The 19,258-nt window shown below is 57.2% G+C and overlaps 1 protein-coding gene and 1 long non-coding RNA gene across 6 annotated transcripts in view; one reads left to right on the top strand and one right to left on the bottom strand.

Annotated features, from left to right (window-relative positions):
- Positions 1-19,258, top strand: part of LRP5 (LDL receptor related protein 5) — a 120,277-nt gene that overhangs the window by 3,696 nt on the left and 97,323 nt on the right. The window lies entirely within an intron of this gene.
- Positions 374-8,304, bottom strand: LOC100738812. Its single transcript, XR_002341418.1, has 2 exons — positions 7,903-8,304; positions 374-6,925 (listed from the first exon to the last, which is right to left on the bottom strand). It is a non-coding gene; the product is annotated as an uncharacterized LOC100738812 (long non-coding RNA).

Below are 19,258 nucleotides of genomic sequence, written 5' to 3'. Positions count from 1 at the left end.
TGGGATAGGCTGGGATAGGCTGGGATAGGGTGGGATAGGCTGGGATAGGGTGGGATAGGGTGGGATAGGCTGGGATAGGGTGGGATAGGTGGGAAGGAATGGGATAGGGTGGGATAGGATGGCAGAGGAGGCCGGCCTTTGCTTTCAGGGTGTCCCTGTCAGGGGAGGGCAAACAGAAGCTGAGTGTGCAGCTGTGGGAGAGGCGGGCCCAGGGGCTCCCCCTCACAGTGCCCTGTCCTCAAGGACCGGGTGGTCTCTGCTAAAAGAGGCCAGATCGTGATGCAGAGTCTGGATGTAATCCAGAAGGCCGTGGAAGCTTCTGGAGACTTGAGCTGGGGGAGGAGATAGGAAGCACAAGCTGGACTCAGGTCTGTCCTAGGGGAAAGGTGCTGGATTGACCCTTTTTTTTTTTTTTTTAAATTGAGGTGAAAATCACATAACACCAAAATTAACCATTTTAAAGAATCCAGTTCAGTGGCTCTCAGTACATTCACACTGGGGGGCTGGTGCCACTCCTATCGCGACACAGAAGGTTTCCGTGCCCCCAGGATGAAGCCCCTACTCACTGAGCAGTTCTCTTGCCGTCCATCCCCTGGTCCCAGCCCAGGCGGCCGTCGGTGTGCTTTCTGTGTCTGCGGCATTGCCTGTCTGGACCCTTCCCGTTCAGGGAATCAGTCGTAGGATGTGTTGCCTGTCCTGGCTGGCGTCTGGCGTCTTGTTTGGCGCAGTGCTTTCGAGGTGCATCCAGGCCGTAGCAGCTCCAGCCTTGGGGAGCAGCGCTCGGCCGCTCCCTCTCGGGCCTGACCTTGCTTGGGGTCTGCTCTCTGCAGGCACAGACACACGGGCTGGTGGCTGCTCGTCCGGTGGGGTTTGGACAGTGGAGGCTGTTTAAAGCCGGGCCCAGGAGGTGGACGGGTTTGCCTTGGAGACCGGAGAGCTGATGGCGAAGGGCCAGGGGACGAGCTGAGGGGCAGTGCTGCCTCCAGGGAGGAGGGGCCCCGGGGTGGACCCAGTGCCATGTTTGATCACAGAAGTCCTGGGAGGAGCGGGACATTTGTGGCTTATGAGGCCTGGGGGACAGTCCCTTAACACACTCAAATTGGGGCTCCAGTGGGAGCGAGGGGCTGCATGTAGCTCTTCCTCTGCGGGCCCGGGACACGTTTGCTCAGGACGCAGTGGCCCGTCTGCTCTGTGGGCGCCCCGGGGACCATGTGGGTCCAGGCGCTGCTGACACGCAGAGGCAGGTGCAGGCGGGCGAGGACGCAAAGAGCTGGCCCGCAGGTCGCTCGCTCCTTTTTCCTCAGCTCCAGAAAGTGGTTTGCTAGCTCTTGGCCTCAGTTTCCTCCATCTGCACAATGGGGCCGGGGGCGTGTACCTTGCGGGGCGCTGGCTGGGGTTCGGCGAGGCAGCATCCGTGAGGAAGAAGCTGGAGAAGGACCACGGTGGCAGGGGTTCCCACCTTTAAAATTGAAATCCCACATGTGACCATTCCCACACATTTTAAAAGATTTTTCCTTTTTTCAGAAAAACTGAAGTATAGTTGTTTTGCGATGTTGTGTTAGTTTCGGCAAAGTGATTCCGTTGTTCATGTGTGTACGTCTGTTCCGTTTCGGATTCTTTTCCGTTGTCAGTCATTACAAAGGACTGAGTCTGGCTCCCTGTGCTCTGCAGTGGGGCCTGGTTGTTTATTTTACACGTAATAGTGTGTATATGTCTGTTACCTTCTAAGAGTCTGAGGATCAGACTCCCAAACATCCCAGCGGGGGGCTGGGAGGAGGGGGGGAGGTGTCAGGGTCACTGTGATTTGTCCCCGAGGAGTGTGCTCCAGCAGGAGCAGGCCTGGTCGCTGTCCCTCCCAGGGGACGGGGCGGTCCTGGGCCCCTCGGCCGTGTGGGGCCGTGTGCCCTTGACTGCGTCCGTTACCTGTTCTCCAGCCCTGGGCAGCGCTCCTGAGCCCGCTCTTGTCCGTCGCCAGGTCAGGGGCAGGGACCCGCGGCTGGCCTGGCTGCGGGCTGCGTGTTGCTCAGGCTCCAGCTGTGGTGGCGGCCGTGTGGCTCAGGGACCTCAGGTTCTGATCACGTCTGCGTCCGGAATCACAGTCCACTGTCCTCTGTCCCTCTCACTGGGGGTCTCTTGCCCAGGACCCCAGAGGAAGTTGTCCTGGTGACGTCACCGCCGAGCCCTTTGGAGGCTGGAGGCGACTGTGCTTTCTGGGTATTTTCTTGTTTGCTTTCTCGGTCGCCGTTTGATTCTGTGTGGGTTTTGGCAGTGCTTTCAGTTTGCCTCGATGCAGCTTTTCTAGTGGCTGAGCTGCAGCAAGGAGGTGCCGCCTCTGCCAGGCCCTGCCCCCTGCTCCTCCTCTGCTGGGCTGAGGGGCTTCCCCAGAGGTCCGCCTGGCTCCATCCCCAACCCTCTGGGACCCTGCGTTTGAGGGGTGGAGTGGGGCCTCCTGAGGCTGTGACAGCCCCCGGCTCTGCCATCCAGCCTGCTTTGCCCTCCTCTTAAAAAGAAAGAAAGAAAGAAACCCTTTCATTTGGCTGCAGCGGCGGCACGTGGATGTTCCTGGGCCAGGGAGGGAACCCACGTCACAGCAGCGACCTCAGCCACTACAGTGACGATGCCAGATCCTTAACCCTCTGTGCCACCAGGGAACTCCCCCTTTCCCCCACGCTTAAGTATATGAGTTGGTGGCATTAATTACAGTCACAGGGTTGTACAGCTGTCACCACCATTTCCAAAGAGGTGTTTAGTACCCCAAGCAGAAACTGCTTTTACCCATTAGGCAGCCACTCCCCATTCCCGGTCCCCACCCCGGGGAGCCTCGTTGCTCCTCTGCCGGGTCTGGGACTTTGCCCTTTCGAGGTGCCTCCGGTTGGTGGCATCCCATGGTGTTCGTCCTTTTGTGTCTGGCTCGTTGCGTGTAGTGGAATGTTTCGAGGTTCATGCATCCTTTTTCTGACTGAATGGCCTCCCGTGGTGTGGACAGGGGTGCATGCTCTGTGTACCCACCCGCCTGCAGTGGGCACTTGGGTTCTTTTAGCCCCTGGCTGTTGGGAATGAGGCCACTGTGGACAAGGGCGTGCAAGTGTCTGTTGGAATCTCTGCTTCCACGTGTGTGGACACACGCGGAGTGGAGTCGCTGGATCAGTGTGGCCCTTCTGTACTCAATTTCCGAGGCATCGTGAAACTGGCTTCCCCAGCGGCTGTACCCGTTTACCTTCCCATCCGCGGCACACGGGGCTCTCGGTTCCTCTGCGTCCTGGCTGACACGAGTGACTTTTCCTCTCTGGGGTTCTCACTGTCCTAGTGGGTGTAAGGGGTACAGTCTATTTTTTAAATGTAAAACATACACGAATACTTAGAAACGACTTTCACCGCATGGTGCCTCTTTCTGGGAAAGACCAGTGTCCTTTATGGCCTGTTTTGTTTTTCTCCTCAGAGATGACCACGCCTTCAACACATAGTTTAATGTGTTATTTATTTTTTGCTTTTTTTTTTTGCATATGGAGGTTCCCAGGCTAGGGGTTGAATCGGAGCTACAGCTGCCCGCCTACACCACAGCCACAGCAATGCCAGATCCGAGCCGTGTCTGCGACCTACACCACAGCTCACGGCAACGCCGGATCCTTGACCCACAGAGCGAGGCCAGGGATCGAACCCGAAACCTTATGGTTTCTAGTCAGATTCATTTCTGCTGCGCTACGATGACGGAAACTCCATTAAAAAAAAAAAACCTAAGTAGTATTTCATAGTATGGGTCCACCGTATTTCATGGCTTTTACCCGGCTTGGTAGCATTTAAGTTTTTCCAGGCTTTATTGCTGTTACAATAAATGCATGACACTGAACAGCATTGCCCGGTATGTGTGCCCATGTATTCAATTATTTCTGTAGGATGCCCTCCTTGTCAGAGAGTGTGTCTGTTTATAAAATGTCAAAGATGATAACTAATTCTTCCAAAAAGTCCGCACCAACTTACACCCTACCAGGCCTCTAGGAGGGTACCTGCTCTCCCCGCTCCAGCATTGCGTATCACACTTCTGTTTTTAAAAAATAAATTTGTTTAAAAAGCGTAACACATTTCGGAGTTCCCATTGTGGCTCAGCAGTAATGAACCTGACTCATATCCATGAGGATGTGGGTTTGATCCCTGAGCTCACGCAGTGGGTTAAGGATCTGGTGTTGACCTGAGCGGTGGTATAGGTTGCAGACGAGGCTCAGATCCTGTGTGGCTGTGGCTGTGGTGTCGGCCGGCAACTGTAGCTCTGATTCGACCCCTAGCCTGGGAACGTCCATATGCCAGGGGTGCAGCCCTAAAGAGACAAAAAAGAAAAAGTTAACACATTTTGGTTTGCACCTCTCTCATTCCTAGCTTATTGGCAATTTTCTGTAAATCGCCCATGCTTGGCCTGTTTTCCCATGGAGTTGCTTATCTTTTTCTTATTGCTTTGTGGGAACGCTTTCTTTGGTGTGGACATTAATTCTTATATTCGTTCCGGATTTTCCTTCTGGTCTGGAGCTATCCTTTCACCCTTGTTTTTTGGTGGTTTCTTATCATAAAGACTTTAGACAGTTTCAGGTAAGAAAACTCAGTCTTTTCCCGTAGGGGTTCTGAGTTCCATGCCTTCTCTACCCCTGGATTATAAATGCATCTTTATTTTCTTCCTGGGCTGTTGTTATTTTGTTGTTTTATATTCAGGCATGATTTTGTCTGGTTTTTTTTTGAGTTGGGGGGAGGATACGGGATGAGGGAGGGATCTGAACGGTCCCCCCGGTAGGTGGAGAGGGAGTTGTCCCAACACCTTGATGGCATGGCCCATCACACCCTCATTCTTTTAAAATGTCACTCTTTGCCGGGCAGTGTCCCCATGTGCTCGGCTTTTTGTACTGGAATCTTCTGTTCTGCTTTGTTGACCTGTAGGTGTCTTTCTGTACCAGCCGGTGTTGTTTCAGCCTCTGTAGCATCACAGTCTATTTTGAGGTCAGTTGTGCAATTACCTCTTCATTGTTCTTTTCAAAAACTGTGTTGATTCTTCTTGTGCATTAACTCTTTGGGGCAAAACTTCAGAGTTAGCCTGTGAGGTCCGATCCTTTGATCTCTTGATCAGGGACAGTAAATGGTGACCTTCAACAGGTGTCAGAGTGCTGGACTTGAGAGGTGCTGTCCAAGGGGCAGGCTGGTCTCTGGCTGTGGAAATAAATTCATCTGCCGCCGGGATGGAGCTGGTCTTTGCACTTTGGGTTCCCATTTGCATGTGAAGTGCTTCAGAGGTGACGTGGTTGCTGGATTGCCTGGGACACTTCTGCTTTCTTGCTCCTGCCAGCGTCTGCAAAGCCAGCGCTAGTGCAGCAACTTCCAGTGCTGGCCTGAAGGCAAACGTAATTACTGCATAAATGATTGGCTCCCCTCCCCTCGTTCCTTCCAGAACAAAATGTGGGCAAATTTAATTTCTTTCCTGGGCTGCACCCCTCTATTAACCCAGGTGGGGAGGCGGTACCTGCCAAGCAGAACTCTCAAGAAATTGCTCAGTGGGCGTTAAAAGCTGCCCAAGTGCATGGCCTGGGCCAGGACACCTGAGCCTGGGTGGGGTGGGGTGGGGGGGTGTTTGCCTTCCAGACTCGCCGCTTGCGAGCAGCTGCCACCTTGGGCTCTGCCCTGAAAGGAGCAGGCATTCTCTGATGGGAGCCACAGGGATGTTGTCACCGCAAGGTGGCTTCACAGCAAGGTGTGTCCTTGAGCTTGCTTTTGTGGGGGAAAGGCCAGCTCTCTGAACTCTCCCCAGAGTGCACCTGCTTCCCTGGCAGAGACCGAATGGGGGCGTCTTGGTGGGCGGGCGCTGTCTTGGCCTCCTTGGATGCCTCCTTACTCAGGCTGGGCGCAGTGGGCACCTTCGATGCCTGTTTTTCTTCCGCTCTCCGGATGTGGGCCCTTCTCCTGTACCCAGACCCCTGGCTCTGAGACCCCTTCCCTAACCCACAGAAGGCTAGATTCTGGGTGGTGGATTACATCAGCTCCTAGTTGGTCTCTGCCTTCTGGAGCCTTCCCCATGCCTATTTATCTTTCTGGCCAGGTTGATTTTCCTAAAACTAGTTTCATCATGTCCTTCCCTTTCGAAGACAAACTACTCTGGTTTCTCCATGGCTAAAGTTGGAACTTTTTGGAGTTTCTCGTGGCTCAGTGGGTTAAGGATCTGGTATTGTCACTGCAGCGGCTCCGGTCACTGCTGTGGCATAGGTTTGGTTCCTGGCCTGGGAACTTCTACCCGCTGCAGGTGAGGCCAAAAAAATGATAACGTTGGAACTTTTGGGCTCAGCATCCCATGCTGCCCGGACCTGGCATTAGCCCTCTCCTCTGCTTCTTGGGGTGAGAGCTTCTCCGGGCAGGTCTGCTCGAAGTCCAGAACCTTCCACGGTCCACCTAGCCCGAGAGGGCCTGGGGGACAGGTTGCCTTCATCCTCGTCCTTGCGCCCCTGGCCTGGTGTCTGGTGCGCGGTAGGGCCTCCGTGTAGCTGTCGTGAGGATTCCCGAGACCTCGCTGGTCCAGGGAGCAGATCCTAAGCATCCTTGCTTCCTCTGGCCCCTCGCGAGCGCCCGCACGCTTCCCAAATGCCAGCCTGGCTGTGTGTCCAGATCAGAAGCTGCATGACGAAGGGCTTCTGGGGCCAAGTGTGGGACCCCTTCCCCAGTTAGAGCCTCTATTTCAAGGTACGGACTCTAACAAGGCCTGCTACAGATAAAGCTGGTCTTTATTTTACTTCGAGAGGCCCAGGGCATCCCAGACGCACTTGGCCGTGACATCTTGGGTCCCTGTAAGAGCTCCTCGCCTTCCACAGCCCAGACTGAGGTGTCGCGATGGGGCTTGGCACCCGCATCCTTCACCCGTCGTTTTTGTCATTTTTCATAAAACCGTATAACGTTTTCCATCCTACAAAAAAAAAAAAAAAGAAAAGAAAAGAAAAAAGTAGAAATAATGGCACAAGAATTTTTATGCTAAAAAAGGTTTTGGTGCTTTGGAGGCACAACCCCCGCGTAGGTAGCTGCGTGAGGGATGTTTTTCATGAGCTTTCAGGAATTTCAGCATTAAGAGAACCTTGACCCTTTAAGGTTGGCCCCTCGAGCATCTGAAGCGTGTTCCGGTCACATTGTCCCTGCCTGGGTCTCCGGGGGAGTTTGCTCAGCGTCTGAGCCCTCGGAGCCCACGCGGTGTGCCGAGGCCACCGTGGGCCTGCGCCACTGCCCTCTCCATCAAGAGGCCCATCAGCTGGCTGTGACCGCCCCAGCCTGGGTCCTTGCCTGGCTCCCCGCTGCAGTGAGGACCCACGAGCTGCTGTCCACCTGCTTGGGGTGCCACCCGGGAAGGGGTGGCCTGTGTTGGCTTTCACGGCGTCGCCTGGGTGTCAGCTCGTGGGCCTGAGATGCGGGCCCTCCCGCCCTGCTGGGGGGTGTCCCAGGGCAGGGACCCGTGGGTGCACCCCTGCCCGGAGAGCGTGGTCCTGGTCACCTTGGTGCAGGCGGTGACCTCAAGGCAGCTGGTCTTCCACCTCCTCCCTGAAGACACTTGAGCTGTGAGCCGTTCAAGATGCACGGAGGCTGGCTCAGGGCCAAAGAGCAGTTTCGGTCCTTTTGGCTGCCCTGTCTAGTGCTTAAAAATCTTCCCTCTGTTTTGAAAGGTTTTCTCCTTCCAAGGAATGTACACTGGTTAAGTAGTAACCTTTTCCGCTCAGGGATCCAGACACACATGGTCTCCGAGCCGAGCTGGTCCGGGTTCCATAGACCCTGCCAGGAGCAGAGGCCTGCGGGCTTTCCATCAGCCCCTCACTGGGGAGGTTCCACTTGGCTTTTCTTGGAGCCAGCACACCTCATGGCCCCTTGCGCTGCAGACCCGGGCTGGAAATAACTGACCTGCTCCAGGATCCGGGTGAGTCTGGCCAAGAGGTGGGTGCCAGGCTTCAGGCAGCGCCCCCCACCCCCGCCCCCGGCTCCATCTTCGAAGACCAGCTCTTTCTGCCAGGTGCTCCTGTGTCTCTGCAGGGCCCCGGTCTTAAGGCCACTGGCCTTGCTTAGCTTCTTGTTTTCCTACTCGGTGTCCCGCCCTGCCAGGGGGTGGGGGGGGGGAGGTGGCTGAAGGTGGGGCCCCAACACACACGCCCCCCCCCCCCCCGATGCCAAAAGGGTCACCTTAGGGACTTTGGACTTGGCAGGGGAGGGTGTTCCAGACTCTCTGGGGATTTAATCGCTAAGGTCTCCTCTGACTGGCTGGGATCCCAGGGCGTGTGTTTTCAGTGGCGAAGCGGAGAGGTTGGGCGTTTTTCCAGGTCTTATCAGCAGAGCAGGAAGGTGACACGGATGGGGCGTCTAGTTAGATCGAGTTCTGATCTGTGGCCAGTGGGGTCCTGTACCACCAAGGGACGTGCTTGGTTAAAGCGTCACCCACCCTTTCTTTGTAGGTGTGAAGTGGGCCTCGTTCTGTTCTTGCCTGCCCGTAGTGCCTGAGGCCAGCTTGGTCACCAGTGGGCACTCCCGAAGGCCACCCCACTGTGGCACATGTGACATGCTGTGTGGTCCCCTCCAGTAGCTATGTCCAGCACTGGCCTCGGAGCAGACCTGCTGGACAGAGGATGCACTGAGCCCCTGGCCTCCTTCCCCGTGCCCCCCTCCCCTCGGTTTGCTATGAACAGCTGAGGGGGCTGCCAGAGGAATCCCAGCAGCCAGCCTGGGGGCCCTGGGGGCTGCCCGCCCAGCCGCCCGGCCTGGAATCCCAGGGCACACGCGGGCCCCCTCCCACCTGTTCCGGCTCGGCTCACATTCCTGGCTCCTCTCCCAGCTCTGCAGCCTTGGACGAATGAGCTGACTCCTCTGGCCTCAGTTTCCCCACCTGTCAGGGGGGTGATGGCCGGGTCCCCAGTAGACATGCCCGAGGATGCCACGAAGGGAGGCTGTAACGGGCTCAGCAAGGGGCCAGTGCCCATGAGCCGCCAATAATTATTAGCTATTGAGGTTATTATGGGAATCGTAATTGTGGTTCTCTGGGGAGAGGGCCCTCGGGGGATTCTGGAGTCAGGCTCAGGTCCAGCTGGAAGCTGGCTTGGTGGGAACCCCTCGGTCCATCTCTGAGGAGAAGGGGAGTGTTGAGTTGCATTAATCGCCTCCCGTAGCCTGATTGCTCCGGGGCTGGTTTGCTTCCTTGCCGCGGTCAAGCTGTTGTTCCTTTTGTAGCTGGAACCCTGGGTGGTGGGGGTCCAGGAGCCCTGTGGCAGGGGGCGTGCGGGCAGGTACGGAGGGCGGCCGTCTGTGCAGGTGTTCCAGCTCCACCCCTGCCTCTCCCTCCGTGGAGGGCATCCCTGGGGACCCTGCTTCCTGCTTCCGCTGTGCCTTTTCTTCAGGAAGCCTGTTAATGAGCCAGCCCAGCTGACTCCCAGGGTCCCCTCTCTGGCGGGCGGGCCGACCAGCAGCCCCCTGGCATCGCTGGTCTGCTTGCCTTTCCCCTTCCTACCCCCAGCTTCCCCCCTGAGGGCAGAGGAAGGAGCCAGGGAGCCCATTCTTCACCCTCAGACCAAGGTCCCTGTTCCACGTGGGACGCAGGTGGGCAGTGCCTCTGCCCCGACTGCTGACCGGCTCTGTGCCCAGGAGGCGCTTGCTCCGTGTTTACGGAGAGGTGCGGGTAGCCCCCCCACCCCCCGCCAGCCTGTGGGATGGGAGCAGACCCCGCAGCCCTGAGCTCCCAACCGTCCCTCTGCACCTGCCCAGGTGGGACCAGCCTCCTCCTGGGCTTGGGAGGCTCCCGGCTCCCAATGACCCCATGGTTGCCTCCAGCCTGGAGTCACTTAAGCCTCCAGCAGGTGTGCGGTGGCTTGCTCCTGGGTGCCTGTCACAGAACCAGCCCTGGGGACAGGATGACAGGCAGACAGGCCCTCCATCCTCATGGCTGGCCCAGACCTGACCCTCGGCTGGCGGTAATGGTGCCCCAGGTGAGGGCAGTGAAGGGCCTTCCTCGCGTGCCCGCTGCCAGCATGAGCCCCTGGATCCCGTCTTCCCCTGGTTCAGGCTCTCTTTTGGGGAAGCACGGTGGCCTCTCTCCCCACAGCGTCATCTTCTGGACGACGATTCCTCCAGTCCTTCCACCAGCTCTGGAGGCAGGGAGGTCGGCCTCATCTCCCTGGTCACTGATGAGGCTCAGAGCAGGGGCATGTGTTTGTGGAGTGACCCAGCGAGGGGCACCCCCCGCCCCCGACTCAAGAAGCATCCACCTCCATCACACTGGAGACATAGCTCCGTGCCTAGAATCTGAGGGAGCCCGTGGTCCCTGTGTGGAGGGCCCTGGGGTTATGTGGGGTGGGGGGAGTTGGGCTCCTACATTGCTTTGTGGCTTCGGTGCATGGCTTGTCCCATCCTACAGATGACAACACTGAGTCTGAGGTGCGGGGGATGGTTCTCTTCCCGCCCACCTGGCAGGTGGGGACCTGGAGTGGAGCCCCAGAGGTGAGCAGGGGGGCCGGGCTCGCCCTCCAGAGCCATCCTGCTTTCTGGGCCGAGGACCACCAGGCTGCAGCATGCGTCTCTGCTCCCCGAGGACTGGGGGCTCGACCTGGAGGGGCCACACTCCTCCTGGGAGGGTCCTGGCAGCACCTCGGGGAGGTGGTCTGCCCCCGGGTGGGTGCTGCTCCATCGTCCAGCCCTTTGGCAGAGGGCCCGGCATCATTCACGTGCTCTGTTAGGTGAAATGAGTGGATTTCAAGTGTGAAACCAACCCGACCCTTTGCTCTCTGGTCCCTGATGGGCTGGGGGTGTTTTGGGCCCCGTTAACTGGTCCCCCTGTGCCTCAGCCTCCTGTTCCATAAAATGGGGTGACGGAGTCCCACCGCCTGTGAGGACTGCGTGGTGGGTCCCGAGAGCAGCTCACTCATGGTGCGGGGTGAGGGAGGGGCCCCGGGGAGGGGAGGGGGCTTCTCCAGGTCTTCTCTCTGGCCGGTCCGCTCCATCTTTACCTACCTGCCTGCAGGATCCCCGCACAAAGGAAGAGCTCGGCCGGGACCCTGCCAAACCCAAACGGTGGGCTTCTCCACGTCCTTAAGTCGCTCCAGACCCGAGGCTTATCTTGGTTCCCAAGATAATCAGTGTTGCCCCTCCGCTCCGAACTTGACAGGTGGCCCCAGACACATATAAAATAGTTGGAACCCAGAACTGCCAGCTCCTCGGAGAATGCCAGTGCCCGAGAGGCTTCCGCAGGGACCAGGGGGCAAGAGGCTTGAGTTTTCTCTCACCTGATGGTTTCCACCAGTCCCCTTCTCTCTGCGGGACAGGGGAGTCCCCGGCGCGAGGCCTTTGTTTGGCTCCTGGGCCAGCCTCTGGGCCTCGGCTGCCAGGTGGCCACTTTTTTCCAGGAACAGTAGGTCATTTGAAAACAGAGCCTCCCCATTTTGCCCCGTAAAAAGGAGATTTTGGAGAGTGGTGGTCAATTTGGCACATCTTTCTCCTTCTTCTCTTTTTGCAACACTTAAAGAAAATACAAGCCGGGACAAAGGTATGTTTGTTTCTGAAGTGTGTTTCCTCTCCCAGAGGTTCTTCGCTGCCAGTTCCCAAATGCGTTCTGACCTCAGCTCTCCAGTTTCCTTTCTTGGGGGCAGAACAATGAGGTCTCTGTAACCGCACGGGGAACCGGCCTTCCTTGCCCGTGGGCACGAGGGAGGTGGGACGGTCCCACCTTCCCCCACCGCAGTGGAAACCACCCGTCTGTGCCAGCCTGGTGAGAGGCCCTGGCCGACTCTCAGGGGCCAGCTGCTTGCTGGTGGGGTGACTTGAGAGTTGTGACTTAGGGACACTGCAGCCTGCACGTTCGTCCCCGTCCTTGACTGGCTCTGTGGCCTGGCAGTAAGTTCTTGTATCTGCATTGGGTTTGTGGACTCTGGGACTCGGTCCTCTCTCTGTTACCCGGAGTTGATCTGGCCCCTTTCTGCTGCTTTTTGTCTTTCTTGCGTCAAATGCTGGTCTGGTGCCAAGGGCAGGTCCCCGGGACCCAGTGCAGGTGCAGAGTTGGCTGGAGAGCCAGGTAGAGCCAGGTGGGCATCCTGAGAGCCCAGGGGGCTGCAGGGCCTCTTCGTTACTTGAGACAGAGGGTTCGTGTACTCCTTTGAGGAGCCGTGAAACACACACACACACACACACGTAACAACCCTGAGAGGTGCCTCCTTGGTTGATTTCCACCGACTGCTAAGAGACTCTGAAAGCTTGCACGTCGAGCAGTTCTGCTCCTGGTCTCCATTGAGAGCCATCTCTGTGGGATCACTTTATTTGAAGTGTGCATTTAGCAAAAATCTTGACTTTTTTCTGATCAATGCATCCTGCCTTAGAACACCTGAGATAGAAACCTCTAGACTTAATAGATAAAAATAGCCAATGTCTCTTGCACCTTTACAGGGCACCAGACTGGTTGGAAGGAATGTTCATTGATTGACTCCTTGAATCCTTCCGGCCCTTGTGGGGGCTGAGTGCTCTCATGACCCCTGTTACACAGACGAAGAAGCTGAGGCTGGGGGAACCTGAGGAGCTTGCTCGGGGTCCTGCAGGTTCTATAGCTGCTGAACTGAGGCCTCACCCTTTAATTGCTATTTGAATTGCAGAAGGGTTTTCCTATAAAGGAGGTTGGCTGAAGAGCCCCCAGTGCATTTTAATAAATGAGCCCCCCCCCGCCAGACCTCCCTCTCTTCATTTAACAGATGAGCAAACGGAGGCCTAGAGGGGGTGGTGCTATGAGAACCCCTCCCCGGTGGGGCCCCACCTCCTGTATGAAGCTGGGGGGCCACCTGCTGCGGGTTTAGGTCGAGGCCTTGGGACTTGGGCTGAAAGCCGCTGACTCGCCTTCTGCCAGAACGGACCAGCCGTCAGCCCCCCGGGCCCGAGTCGGTCCCCATCCCTGGACCGGGTCTCTCCATCGTTGCCTTGGCCTCGGGCCACTTCCGGGAGCCTGGCCGGCCAGGAGCTGTGGAACCGAAATGGCATGTAATCAGAATGCTATATTTTGTCGAAAATAAGAATGTTAGTGATGGGCTGGTTTCTGGCAAGTCACACGGGGACTCGGAAATACATATTTTTCCTGCTCTGCCCTAAACCTTCTAATTAGTGCAAACGCGCATTCGCAGACATAAATCAAATGTCACATTCCCTAAAAACTTGTCCTAGGTATCTGCGTGGGTGACATCCCACAGTTGCTAAGTTAGGGCTCGCCGAGTGGGTGCGTGTGCACGTGTGTGGGGGCGCGTGTGGGTAGGGGCGTGTGCGGGGGGCGGGGCGGACAGAGGTGAGCCCCCCCGGCCTCTGCTTCCAGCCCCCCACCCTTGCAGCGCCTGCACGGCCACTGCCTGCGGTGGACTCTGTGTATTTGCCTAATCTATTCGTCGTTATGGGGGAATGGCTTTCGGGGAGAAGCGCTTCCCCTCGCAGGAAAATCCCCGCCGTTCAGGGTTCGGTAACTGGACCCCGGCTTCCACCACCGCTGGGTCCCCGTGATGGACTTGGTTTTGGAAAAGGCACCTGTCTCTGGTGACTGGCCCCAGCGTGGGGTGTGTTTTCCCCTCCCTGGCGTTTGGACTGGACACCAGGCAACGGCTGTGGACCAGCTCCAGGGGCCCAGTGGGCTTCTGGCCGGACGCCAGCACGAGGCCTGAGGTCCTTGGTTGGGTCACCGGTTCTGTGCCGTGTTGGTCGTGGGATGTGGACAGTGCCCTGGAGTCTGTTGGGTCATTTGGGTCCTGGATGGTTTGCTGGGAAGCATTTCCTTGTAACCAGATGGAGAAAGCCTCTCCATCAAGGCCGGCAGCCACTGGCCATGGCCAAAGGGGCTCCTTGTAGGCAGCTGCCTGTGCCCTGGGCCTCGGTGGACATTGGTCCCCTTGTCCGTGAAAAGCGGGGGAGGTGTGCTGAGCTGAGATGGCCAGTAGCTGAGGACCCTGGGTTTTTCAAAATGTGTCACTGGGTCAAGACTCAAGACTGCTTGTGATACATGGAGGAGTCCTGGGGTGTGGGAAATGAGCGAAGTTTCTCACTGCAGGACTTCTCAGAGCCTTTAGAAGGATAGTCACGTGCCCTCCTCTGTCCCTCTCTGCCTCAGTAGCTTAGACAGGTTGTGGAGAGGGGGTGATGACCTGTTCCATGAGCCTGGTTGTGCCCAGAGTGACACGTGACATCACTGGCACTGTTCTTTACTGTCACCTGAGATTTGGGGTGGCTTCTTGGAATTGTTACCGCTGGGCCATGGTCCTCTCACTCTCCGCTGAGTGTGGGGGGCAATCCGGTGTCGAGTATGAGTTTTAAAGTCAGAGGAGAAGTTCCCATTGTGGCTCAGTGGAAACGAATCTGACTAGCTTCCATGAGGACGCAGGTTCGATCCCTGGCCTTGCTCGGTGGGTTAAGGATTCGACGCTGCTGTGAGCTGTAGTGTAGGTCTCAGACGCGGCCTGGATCCTGCGTTGCTGTGGCTGTGGTGTAGGCTGGCAGCTACAGCTCCGATTAGACCCCTAGCCTGGGAACCTCCGTATGCCGTGGGAGCAGCCCTAGAAACACGCACATACACACACACACACACACACTAAGTGAAGTGAGAGGAAGCTCCCGGCCGCTTTCATCCGGGGATTTAGGTGTGTCGGCTTTTCCGTTCTTCGAGGTACATGTTGGTCGCTTTGGGGCTTTGTGCCCTCAAAGGGATTCAGGCTAGAGTCCCCAGGGTGATGTGTGGCCCCGTGGAAGACAGCGGAGGGCAGAGCCCCGCTCAGGATCTGGAGTGCCACACCCCCGCCTGCCAGCTGTGGTGTGGCCTTGCTACGTGACCTTGGCAACTGATTGGAGCTTTGGATACCTCATCTGCTTTAAAAAAAACAAAAAACTAATTGCTCCTCTCTCGCTGGGGTCACCAGGGTGAGTTGGGCGAAGGTAGAGGGTGGGGCCCTCTTTTCTTCCTCTGCCCGGCCCCCTGGGGTCTACTGTCCCCTGTGGGGTTTGAGCTGGGGGCCAGGCACCGATGGTCGCCACTTGCAAAGGGGGTTCGATGACAGTCTGATGTCATCCCAGCAGCTGTCCTGGGCTGGGCTGACCCCCTGCTGGCTGGGAATTAGGGCCACACCTTCATTCCTGGAAGGGGCCCCAGTCCGCTGCATCAGGGGTAGGACCCCCAGAGTGGCCCTTGGGGGCGGTGGGCTGCCATGACTGACACCTCGGGGTCCCTCGGCCAGGCACTGGGCCTGTGTCACGTCCCGGGCCTTTGTCGGTCTCCCAGGCCTTTCGAGAGCGGCCGAGCCCAGGCTTTTCTGGGGACAGAGGTTCAGTTCTGCCCTTGGCACGGCTGGTGCCTCCTCCTGCCTTTGTGGGCCCCGTGTCAGGGCCCCGCCTCCCACCCAGGGGACAGCAGGGACCGCCCCGCCCCCCATCTCCCTGGTGGATGAAGACCTGCGGGCCTGAGTCCTGAGTTTCTCTGTGCTCTAAGGTGTCCGAAATAAGCTACCGCGTTTTCTTTTTATCTTTTGCAGCTGATTTCTTCTTCCTGCTCCACCCCCCAAACCTGCCCCTGGACGTCTCCTCTGTGCCTGCTTCCCTGACCTTTCAAATGTGGTCCCTGCTCGGGAAGCTGGCCTGGGCCTCCGGGTTAATTACCACCTTCCTATAGGGCTGTGTGTGTGTGTATGTGTGGGTGTGTGTGTGTGTGTGTTAGACCAGGGCTGGGGAGAAGCAGGAATGGGGGTGACCGGGGGTCTTGCACGGCGCGCGTGGCTGGAAGGGTGGCAGGCGGGAGGCACCGGGACTCTAGGGTGTGGGAGCCGCGTGGCGACCTGGGGCTGGCATGGTTCGGGGAAATGGGGTGAGAGGCGGTGGCCTTTGTCCTGCACTGGGTGACGTGCACAGACCTTGGCAAGGCAGCCTGGTGAACGTCCACAGCCCGAATGCTTCCCAGCCCGCACCCGAGCACCCCGCCCTGGGAGGTGTGCTCTAGTTTTGACTGTTCTCAACGCCCCCAGCCTTGCAGTGGTAATAAATGGTCTTTATAACCCGAGCAGCCCCTTGGTTTGGGGAAAGGTAGGCTGTCCTTCTGAAGGACTCACGGTCGTATGCCAGCCTGGGCTGCATCTGCTATGGATTTGAAGCAAAATATGGCCTTTATTCATTATTTTTATGCACATGTCAGCAGCTCTTGTGCTCAATCAGTCAATTGTTATTGATTGTGCTAGGGTCTGGGGTGGGGAGCACCCTCGGGCAGCAACCCCTTTGGCAGGGGGGCCCTGCGGGTGGCACCCCATCCCTGCCCCGGGGAGCAGGTTGGGGGCCCCGCCTCGTGAGGGTACAGACCACACGCTCAGGGGAAGTGGGGCCAGCTGGGTGGGCGCTCAGAGGACCCAGGCTTCCCCGTGGGCCAGGTGTAGCCATCAGGGAGGGTTTGGGGGGGCTGGGAACAGCTAAAGGCATGGAGGTGGGGGGCGGGTCTGCTGGGGCAGTGGAGGGAGTGGGGCCAAGTGGGGAGCCTGGGGGGGCCCTGAGAGAAACTTAGGGGTGCGCTCTGGCTCAGCAGGTCCTGAGGTGGGCGGGTGGGTGGATGGCTCGAGGGGGGAGCCCGGGGGGGCTGTGATCATCCAGCCGAGGTGGAAGCCGGGCAGGAGCCTCTGTCCCCGGCGTTCAGAGATGTTATCACAGATTCCACTCGGGCTCAGCCTTCTCAGGCCTGCAAGTCTGAGTCTGCCGAGCTTCCCATAAAAGGCGGGACATCTGTTCAGTTAAAGGAAACCCAAGCTTGTATTATTGTTGTGAACGTCAGGTCTCTCCGTTAGAATATTTAGGCAACTGCAGGACCGTGTCACCGGGTCGGGGCTACTACCTTGGCTGGATTGAAGCCCAGGATGACACATGGGGCTCTGCTGGGCAGTGGTTGTAGCAGGGTCCCCTCCTACCCCCGTTGGGGCAGCACAGGGCCTCCCCTGGGCTGAGGGCCTGGGGTGGAAGTTTGGGGGGGGGCACGCTTGGCTTCTAGGAACTGCCCACATAAGAGTGAACTTGGATTTTTAATATTTTCCCCCTTAATTAGGAACGTTCCTTGAGAAGCTGAGGTGTGATTTTGCTGAGATGCTGCTGATGGTACAGCAGTGACTGTTTCCAGCTATTTTAAGCTCGCTCAGCCTCATTCGCTGCAAACCAGCGTGTGGCTCCCGTATTGCCCTTAAAGAGGAGCACTTTTCTGTGCTCAGAGCCGGGGTGGAGGGTGCTTGTCCTCTTGTGCTTTGGGGGACCGGGCAGGTTTTTCCCTGGTCCCCCCATCATTTTAGCTGGATAAGTGCTTGTCACCCATTTCCTCTTAGAGGGGAAATAGAACTTTCCTGCCTGGGGATCGGAGGAGGATTTGTCCCCACCCCAACCTGAATGTCTTTGAAGTTTCAGTTGTATCATAAGATTCATGGGAATCTGGCAATCTCGGTCTGTTGTAGCCATGCTGGATTTATTATTATTTTTTAATGGTTTGAGTTTTATTTGAAGCACCCGGGGTTATATCTAAGCCATAACATGCACGATTGTATGCAAAAAAAAGATACAATTTTATGGAGACGCGCACGGAGACCTGGATTAATGCAGGTGGGTAGGAAGGCGATGTCGCACGAATGTCCCCCCCCCCACCCCGGCGATTTGTGGATTCAGCAGGATTCTCCAGAGAGGTCTTCCTTTTCCTTCCTGCTGCAGAAATGTTGGTACCTGGCATTGGAGGAAGGGGGGCGTGGGTGCCACACAGAGGTGCCAGTGGCGACATAGCCTGTGGGAGGTGGGGGAAGGCCAGCAGAGGCTACGGGGGTGGTTGGCAGTTGGTGATACTGAGCAAAGACGTGAATACATTGACCGTCGCAAAAGCCATGTGTCCACTTTGCAGTAGGTATGGACAAACATGGACGGGGGGACAGTTGGAAAGTAGCCCGAGGAAAGGTTTAACCCTGCAGGGGCTGCCGTGAACTGGTGGGTTCTTAGCACACGTGTGCACACACACACAGACGTATTACAGATGTGTGTGTATCAGAGTGTCTGTATATACATACAGTGGATTTTCATTATTCACAGTCGTTCTCTGCTGTAAAGTGACCGCAAACCCTGAGCAAGTTCTGAGCCGCTGGTCCTCGGGGAGATCCCAGGCTGGGTTCCCGGAGCCTCCGGCCACATTTCCATCTCCTAATCAATGCACAGCCTTGTTGGATGCGTGTTTCTGTTTAAAGACCCCTGATGCGTGGTGTTGATTCATTCCGACCAACCCCACCACGACGAGCGGGTTGGATGCCCAACGCAGATTCTCTGCACACACACCACACCGCAGCCATCCGCACGCTCTCAGCCCCTCGGCCCTGTACGTGGGGCCGCTTTCAGCAGTGGAATCACCCACAAAAAGCACAGAGGTGCGAGCAGCGGGGCCCTGGCTGGACTGTGGACAGTGTGAGCTGAGGCAGGAAGGCGGAGCTTGTCTCTCCCTCGGCCGGGAGCCGGGAGTCCGGCGACCGTTCTTCCCCTTGGGTGCGTGTGGCCCAGGAATGACGCTCCTGAGCATCCAGGGGGTCATCAGTAACTCGGAGCCGGCGGGCGACTCTCCAGGGTAGCGGCTGTGACTTGGAGGATGGGCCGCGTGTATTTCCCAGCTCTGTCTGCTGGGGAAGCCCAGAGGCAGCGCAGCCAGCACCCAGAGCTTGGCCTCGAAGGATCCCTCTCCATTCAGAGGAACCAGAGCTCCTGGGGAAAGGGCTGAAGCTCAGGCTGGGACAGAGACACAGGCCCGTTAACCTGGAGCATGTCACTGCAGCAGAAAGAAAGGAAAGCAAGCCTCCAGGGACCCAAGAGACAGCCTCAAGGGACTCTCACCGTCCAAACCCAGGAAGCTTTTGAGCATCAGAGTACATGGGAACATTAGCTGTTAACCCCTCCCCTTTTCTCCCCCTTTTATGGCCACGCCTATGGCACATGGAAGTTCCCAGGCCAGGAGGTGAAATGGAGCTGCAGCTGCAGCAACGCTGACTCCTTAACCCACTGAGCAAGGCCAAGGATCCAACCTGAATCCTCACAGAGCAACGTCAGGTTCTTAACCCACTGAGTCACAAGGGGAACTCCAGATCTTAACCCCTTTTACGAAATACGAATAGATGAGTCTCCACTGGCTTCAAATATTGAATAAATAGTTTGTGCTGGACATGCTTTAATGACCCCCTAGCATTTAAAATGAGAATCATGAATCAGAGTTCCCTGGTGGCCTAGTGGTTAA

The sequence above is a fragment of the Sus scrofa genome, chromosome 2, assembly GCF_000003025.6.
Source record: "Sus scrofa isolate TJ Tabasco breed Duroc chromosome 2, Sscrofa11.1, whole genome shotgun sequence".
Lineage (NCBI taxonomy): Eukaryota > Metazoa > Chordata > Mammalia > Artiodactyla > Suidae > Sus > Sus scrofa.
This window is presented reverse-complemented; position numbering and strand designations above follow the sequence as displayed.